We start from the raw sequence: 8,883 nt of genomic DNA, 5'->3' as shown, positions 1-8,883 counted from the left end.
AATTATAAGTAAATTACTTCAATAGGAAAATTTGCTAAATCCTTGATTACAACATTAAGTGAAATCCTTATGAAATAAGCAAATCCTTCATATGAAAAAAAAGTAGTAAAAGTAAAATCCTCAATTATAAATTTTCTTTATGTACAAAATTAAGCAAAATTCTAATGAAATACTAAAATTCCTTCATCACACTACAAGCTGTTAGTACTCTTTTATTTTTGCTCCCATTTGTATTATTATGGTTATTTGTTTTAGCTTAATGTGGTGTGTGCTTCCAACAATAAATGAGCCATGTGAACCACAAGGGAGTGCTAAAGTGAGGTTATAAAGTTCACGTGTCACTAACAAGATGAAACTGATGTGAAAACAGCCTCTGGCTTTTAATACTGTACTTTGTTTGCTAGCTACATGACTTTGATTCATTCATTATATATATTGGTGAATCACAAACATCAACAGATTGTCAACGTGGCAGCAGATGTGCTTCACCAACCCTGGATGTGCTCCAGATCCAACAGTCGGTGGCTCTGTGACATGTTTTTACTCTTATCTCAGGATTTCATTCTTCAATTGTCTTCAAATTTGATTTGCACATTGGTAACTCAGAGTTTAAAGGATATATATCAATGTTTCACAGTTATTTTGATGTAATATATAGCATTGTTCCCGATCGGCCTGGGTCAGACTCCTGCCGGTATTCCTGCTTTCAAGTCTAGTTTTCAATGACACTTTATGTTTGTGAGGTGTTTTTAGAGATTTACATCTTCGGTAGGAACCAATGGCCTACATACGTTCTGACAGAAAGTCAGAAAGTATGAAAAGACTAACACATTGTTGGTTTTCATGTTGAGAGTAAGACAAATATAGTATATAAAGTGACATAATGAATCCAGCCTTCTTGTTTAAAGGTCCCATATCATGCTCATTTTCATGTTCATACTTGTATTTTGTGTTTCTACTAGAACATGTTTACATGCTGTAATGTTAAAAAAAGAACTTTATTTTCCTCATACTGTCTGCCTGAATATACCTGTATTCACCCTCTGTCTGAAACGCTCAGTTTTAGTGCATTTCAATGGAATTGCAACGGAATTGCGTTGCTAGGCAGCAGTTTGGGTCCATGTTTGCTTCCTGTCATCTAATGTCATTCACATGCACTGCAACAGGAAATAAACTGGGACACATTTCGAATGTTTACGTTTAAAACCGTCAAATTATCTAAATATTGTATATTTGTGACATCACAAATGGACAGTAATCCTAACGGCTCGTTTCAAACGCACAATTTCTGAATGCGGGCTGTGTGTGTTTCTCCATATATTGAGCGTTTTGATAGTTTAACAGTATTTATATAGCACTTAAACCTGCTTTATAATATTAAAGAAAAAGAAAATCTCACTTTTTACAATGTGGGACCTTTTAAAGGGAACATTCATCTAAAATGACCTGCTGCTGGGTTGTGTGTTATAAATCCATCTGGATGTGAGATGAGCTCCTTGGAGGTGCTGCTCTGCTCCCCGAGCTCCTTCCTCTTCAGTCGGCCCTCCTTCAGTTGCAGGAACACCCAGGTTATAATAATCCGGCTCAGCCTTCTCACGTCTGCCTGGCCTCTGCCCCCTTTTGGCCTGGAGACACATGAAAGCACACAGATGTGACATCCTGCATCACTCCTCTCTCTTCATTTCAATAAACACGGACTGAGTGCTTCATGTCAGTCAGCGGTCTGAACAACAGACGTGTGTCAGTACCTTATAGTAGAAGTAAAGGGCAATGTTCGCCAACAGCAGAATCAGCGGCAGGATGATCGCTCTGATGATAAAAGGCCTTAGATCTGATCAAAAAACATGGACAGTCATCACATCACATCACATGACATGACATCACATCACATCACATCACATGACATCACATCACATCACATGACATCACATGACATCACATCACATCACATCACATGACATCACGAGTCCAACAGCTCCCGTTAAACACAAACTGTAGTGACCTGAAATCTAAAATCACTTCTTGAATCTTACCTGCGACGGTGAGAGAGATCGGACGGCTCTCAGAGAAGAAGTTGTGAGAAAAAACATAGACGTGATAAACACAGCGGTAGTTTCCTTGGTGGGCGGGCTCTGCGGCAGGAAACAGGAAGTGGGCGGAGTGATTGACAGCTGGCTTGGTGTAGTTGAGTGCTGAGCTGGAGGAGGTGAAGGCGAGCCGGAAGGAGCCTCCTGGGTACTGTGGCTGGACGGAGCAGCTGATGTTGAAGGCGGAGCCCCTTAACACGTGAAACCCTTGCTGCTGGGCCTCGGAGACCCCGTCCACAGAGGAGGACCCAGAGATGTTGGGCTGAAGCAGCAGATCTGTAAATACAGAGAGATGATTGGCTGAGAGCTGGGGGCACGTTCAGTCTGAAAACAGCGTCCACTGGTTTGCTACGGTTTCCGGGTTGAACGGCGTGTTTCCTCTAAATGGTGATCAACAGGCTTTTGAGGTGCGTTTCCTCTCATTTGGTGGGTGTGTCAGAGGTGAATCCCAATCAGCAGCGACGTGCACAAACCCCGTCGTATTATAAAGGCAGTGCATTTGCGTAGCACAGGGGTTAGCAACCTTTACTATCAGAGAGCCATTTTAGAAAAAAAAACTAAAAAAAAACTGTCTGGAGCCGCAAAACATTTGCAGTGAAGTATGGGGCCACATTGAGGGGAAAAAAATTTAGATTTCGAGAATAAAGTTACAACTTTACAAGAAAAAGTCATAATATTACGAGAAAAAAGTCGTAGTATTACGAGAATAAAGTAATAACTTTACAAGAAAAAAGTCGTAGTATTACGAAAATAAACTAATAACTTTAAGACAAAAAAAGTCATATAACAAGGAATAAAGTCATAACTTTACGAGGAAAAAAGAAAATAATACGTTAAATTACTACTACCATACATATGTATACTAATATTCTGATTTTATTCTCATAATATTATGACTTTATTTTTCATAATATTATGACTTTATTTTCATAATATTATGACTTTATTCCCATTATATTATGATTTCATTTTCATAATATTATGACGTTATTCTCATAATATTGACTTTATTTTCGAAATCTCAGATTTTTTTTTTTTCCTCAATGTGAACATAATACTCCGTTGTACCGTCGTAGTTTGACCTACAACAATGATGAATAAAAATGAAAATGTAAACAAAAAAAAAGTTATTTATTTCCACTAATTTTTTAAAAAATCCACAGGGAGCCACTGGAAAGGAGCTAAAGAGCCGCATGTGGCTCCGGAGTCGCAGGTTGCTGATCCCTTGCGTAGCACAACAGAGTCTTCAAAGAATTTACTTAAAATAACACACAAATTGATGAAATAGAACTGCGAACAGAGACACCTGTGACGTAGCAAAGAGGCGTGGCAATGTGCCACACGTCATATTGAATTGATGTGGCTTTAAAATGATGTCTCATTTTGTTAAAAGCCTTGTGCCTCAACTCCTCTCTTCCTCGCGTCTCTTCCTCGCCTCCTCAGCTCGCATCTCTCGTGGGCGGGATTAATACGCGAGGAGAGGAGGCGAGGAAAGGAATGGAGGATGTACACGCGTAGGCAAAATTGTTGGTACCCTTCCGTTAAAGAAAGAAAAACCCACAATGGTCACTGAAATAACTTGAAACTGACAAAAGTAATAATAGATAAAAATTGACTGAAAATGAACTAATGAAAATCAGCTGTTGCTTTTGAATTGTGGTTCAACAGAATCATTTAAAAAAACAAAGTAATGAAACTGGCCTGGACAAAAATGATGGTACCCCTAGAAAAGATTGAAAATAATTTGACCATAGGGACATATTAAACTAAGGTGTGTCCTGTAATTAGCATCACAGGTATTTTCAAACTTTTAATCAGTCAGTCTGCCTATTTAAAGGGTGAAAAGTAGTCACTGTGCTGTTTGGTATCATGGTGTGTACCACACTGAACATGGACCACAGAAAGCTAAGGAGAGAGTTGTCTCAGGAGATCAGAAAGAACATTATAGACCTTCATGTTAAAGGTAAAGGCTATAAGACCATCTCCAAGCAGCTTGACGTTCCTGTGACTACAGCTGCACATATTATTCAAAAGTTTAAGGTCCATGGGACTGTAGCCAACCTCCCTGGACGTGGCCGCAAGAGGAAAATTGATGACAAATTGAAGAGACGGATAATACGAATGGTAACCAAAGAGCCCAGAACAACTTCCAAAGAGATTAGAGGTAATCTCCAAGGTCAAGGTACATCGGTGTCAGATCGCACCATCTGTCACTGTTTGAGCCAAAGTGGACTTAATGGAAGATGACCAAGGAGGACACCAAATCATAAAAAAACGAGACTGGAATTTCCCAAATGCATATTGACAAGCCACAAAGCTTCTGGGAGAATGTCCTTTGGACAGATGAGACAAAACTGGAGCTTTTTGGCAAGTCACATCAGCTCTATGTTCACAGACGCAAAAATGAAGCATCCAAAGAAAAGAACACTGTACCTAATGTGAAACATGGAGGAGGCTCGGTTATGTTCTGGGGCTGCTTTGCTGCATCTGGCACAGGATGTCTTGAATCTGTGCAGGGTACAATGAAATCTGAAGACTATCAAGGCCTTCTGGAGTGAAATGTGCTGCCCAGTGTCAGAAAGCTTGGTCTCAGTTGCAGGTCATGGGTCCTCAAACAGGATAATGACCCAAAACACAGCTAAAAACACCCAAGAATGGCTAAGAACAAAACATTGGACTATTCTGAAGTGGCCTTCTATGAGCCCTGATCTAAATCCTATTGAACATCTGTGGAAGGAGCTGAAACATACAGTCTGGAGAAGGCACCCTTCAAACCTGAGACAGTTTGAGACAGTTTGCTCACGAGGAGTGGGCCAAAATACTTGTGGACAGGTGCAGAAGTCTCATTGAGAGTTACAGAAATCGCTTGATTGCAGTGATTGCCTCAAAAGGTTGTGCAACAAAATATTAAGTTAAGGGTACCATCATTTTTGTCCAGGCCAGTTTCATTAGTTTGTTTTTTAAAATGATTCTGTTGAACCACAATTCAAAAGCAATATCTGATTTTCATTAGTTCATTTTCAGTAATTTTTTTTCTTTCTTTAACGGAAGGGTACCAACAATTTTGCCTACGTGTGTACAAACTGTGAAATGGGAAAGGCCTACAGACAGACAGGTGTGTCCTGTCAGGTGAAGCTCAGCAGTCTGTGGAGAGTTTGAAGCTTTCAGAAACAAGCCCACTTCTACAGCAAGCTGTTTTAACATTTAATAGCTAGACAGGAGATTCAGTAGAGATATCTGCAACGTTGTTTTGACTAGTCATAACTGTAATACAGATATCTGTATTTACATTTTGACTAGTCATAACTCTAATTTTAGATATCTGTAATTACATTTACACTAGTCATAACTCTAATTCTAGATATCCGTAATTACATTTTGAATAGTACCATTCAAACTATTTTTGCCATTCATGTGTATGGGGTTTCTCATTATGGATATCCACAACTGATATCTTTAATTTAAAGCCGTATGGGTTTATAAAGTGTGTCTGGAGACAATAAAACTACAATAGGCTGTACATTTCTACCACAACTCTCTAGTGAACAAAGCTCTCGTTGGCCACAGATTCCTCGATGATGAGCTCTTTCTATTTCATGTTAATCTTTGTTAAACTATCTGATCCACAGCGGTCCCCGACCACTCGTCTCACAGCCAGCTCCACAAATAGACCGATCTCATGTATGTGTCCAGCTCGGAGGACTAAAGGCTCTCTGTGATTAAAATGAGCTTGTAGCTCGTTGTCTACCTCACTACGGTTAGAAAGAGCCCTCGTTGGTGTTTTGGCTATGTTTCTCTAATGAGTTATTGATCCGGGAAGTTTGAATCTGTGAATCTTCCCAACTTTACCAACTATCCAAGTTAGAAAAAGCTTCTGCTGACACTGTTCAGATGCTTTGTTGGGCCGATATCCAATGGGAAGCCTTGATGAGAAACGTCATAAAAGCAACTCTGACTAGTCATGATGAGGTTTGAGAGATCTGTAACTGTTATTTAGGATAGTCAGGACTGAACTACAGATATCTCTAAATGTCCTTTTGACTAGTCACAATGACGTTATAGATATCTGGAATAAGAACTCTGACTAGTCACAATGTAATTACGACTAGTCAAAATGTAGTTGTAGATATCGCTAATGTTAATTCTGGATGACTTTACAGTTCAGTCCAATGGAAATCACCGACTGTTACTGTGACAGAGGAAGGAACATACTGGAAACTTTACTGTCATAGATGATGTCACTGATGGGCTTACCTGAACAGGTGAGATTCAGGATGGAGTAAGAGGTATCGGATGTTGCACACTCCCTCAGAGCAGATCCAGACTGAACACAGTCAGACCTGATACTCCACACAGATATGGATGAGGACGCCGCTCTCAGTTCTACAGAAACAGCAGAGCCACAATTTAACTCTCTGCAGGCAACAGCTGCTTCATTCAGGGTCCAGCTAGAGTAACGGCCACGGTCATCCACTGGTCTCCAGTCTCCCTGTTTCACCTCCAGTGTTCCTGCACAGCGACTGTCTCCTCCCACCAACCTGACAGGCTCTGAACAGAAACAAGAGAGTCGTCAGTAAAAGAGTAAAGTGAGTTTCATTAGAACAGAAATGAACCAGATCAGAGCTGCAGCTCCTCTTCTACCTGAACAGGTGAGTCCAACAGCTTTGCCAGGTGAGCAGGTGTTTCTCTCTGAGCCTGAGCTTCTACAGTCCAGGAGAGCAGACTCTTTTCCTCCACACTGGAACTCTTTGGTCCACATTGGATCCTCCACTTCTCCATAGAGCGCCCCCTGGAGGACTGAAGGAGCCCCACAGCTGAGCTCCCTACAGACCACCTCTGCATCCTGCTGGTCAAAGTCAGCTTCACACACTGAGGACCACCGGCTAGACTGGTTGGACTTCACCTCCAGTCTGCCTGAGCACAGACTAGTCCCATTCACCAGCCTGACAGAGTCTGGAGAGATGACAGAAGATAAAATAGAGAGAGATAAAAGACACCAGACACTCAATAAAAAGATGTCATGAAACAACAATTCAGTGATTCAAACTGGACTCAGAACAGTTCCAACATGAGTTCATCATCAGGACACATCTTTTCACTGCTCACTGACAGTGGCTAGAAGAGGGTCAATAGTAGAGGCAGGGGGATGGATGGGAACCAGGAAGAGAATAAACATCTTGGTGCATTCAGCAGCTGATTTACGGAGGCAGCAACTCATCAGACTCCATCATGGCTGCTCAGACAGTCTGTTGTCATTCTACCTGGTGCATGTGTGTGTCAACCTGGGTACATTATTAGATGATGTCATAGATGATGTCACTGATGGGTTTACCTGAGCAGGTGAGATCCAGAATGGAGAAAGAGGTATCTGATTTTGCACACTCCCTCACAGCAAAAAAAGTTATTTATCTCCACTAATTTTTTAAAAATCCACGGGGAGCCACTGGAGAGGAGCTAAAGAGACGCATGTGTCTCCAGAGCCGCAGGTTGCTGACCCCTGGTGTAGCACAACAGAGTCTTCAATGCACCACCGTTTCCGTTTAAACGTTTTTCTACGTTTGTTGACCCTCCGTTAAACTAAATGGACCTGATTTTGTGCCTCCTCGACCCTCAATACTCCGGCTTCTGAACCAGAAATCGATCTCAGCGCTCCATCTTGAAGGACATCCCAATTCCTAAAATGCATCAGGAGGAGCAAGGAGGCTTGCTGTGTATACTTTGTGTAAGTCTTCTCGACACCCGTGTTTGTTTAAAAATTTGTTATCAACTTTATTGAGGCAGTTGTCAAGTTTAAAACACTTGTGTATACAACTCAAGTCTACAATTACAAACACGCCACGGGGACTAAAGGTTGTAATAAAAGAGATTAAATAATAAATAAAAGTTAGATAACTATCTTGTAAAGCTTACAGTGGTTTATATGTTTTAGTAGCTTTTTGGTTTGTACATTCAGATCAATAGGAAATATATTGTCTGACATGGACATGAAGAATTTTGATTTGTGAATATAGAATTTAGTTAAAATAACACACAAATTGATGAAATGGAACTGCGAACTGAGACACCTGTGACGTAGCAAAGAGGAGTGACAATGTGCCACACGTCATATTTAACTGATGTGGCTTTAAAATGACGGCTCCGAGGCGAGGATGTCTCATTTTGTTAAAAGCCTGTTGCCTCAACTCCTCTCTTCCTCGCGTCTCTTCCTCGCCTCCTCAGCTCGCATCGCTCGTGGGCGGGCCTAAGACCCGAGGAGAGGAGGCGAGGAAAGGAATGGAGGGGGGAGTGAAGCTATTCAAACATACTTTGGCGCTGCATTGCAGCCGTGTGGGTTTATAAAGTGTGTCTGGAGACAATAAATCTACAATAGGCTGTAAATTTCTACCACAACTCTCCAGTGAACAAAGCTCTCGTTGGCCACAGATTTCTCGATGATGAGCTCTTTCTATTTTATGTTAATCTTCTGACTATCTGATCCACAGCAGTCCCCGACCACTCGTCTCACAGCCAGCTGCACATAGAGACCGATGTTGTGTGTCCAGTTAGGACGACTAAAGGCTCGTTGTGATTAAAATGAGCTTGTAGCTCGTTGTCTACCTCACTACGGTTAGAAAGAGCCCTCGTTGGTGTTTTGACTACGTTTCTCTAATGAGTTACTCATCCGGGAAGTTTGAATCTGTGAATCATCCCAACTTTACCAAACTATCCAAGTTAGCAAAATCTTCTGCTGACACTGTTCAGATGCTTTGTTGGGCCGATATCCAATGGGAAGCCTTGATGAGCAACGTCATGACAA

Source organism: Sebastes umbrosus, chromosome 21 (genome assembly GCF_015220745.1).
Source record: "Sebastes umbrosus isolate fSebUmb1 chromosome 21, fSebUmb1.pri, whole genome shotgun sequence".
Lineage (NCBI taxonomy): Eukaryota > Metazoa > Chordata > Actinopteri > Perciformes > Sebastidae > Sebastes > Sebastes umbrosus.
This window is presented reverse-complemented; position numbering follows the sequence as displayed.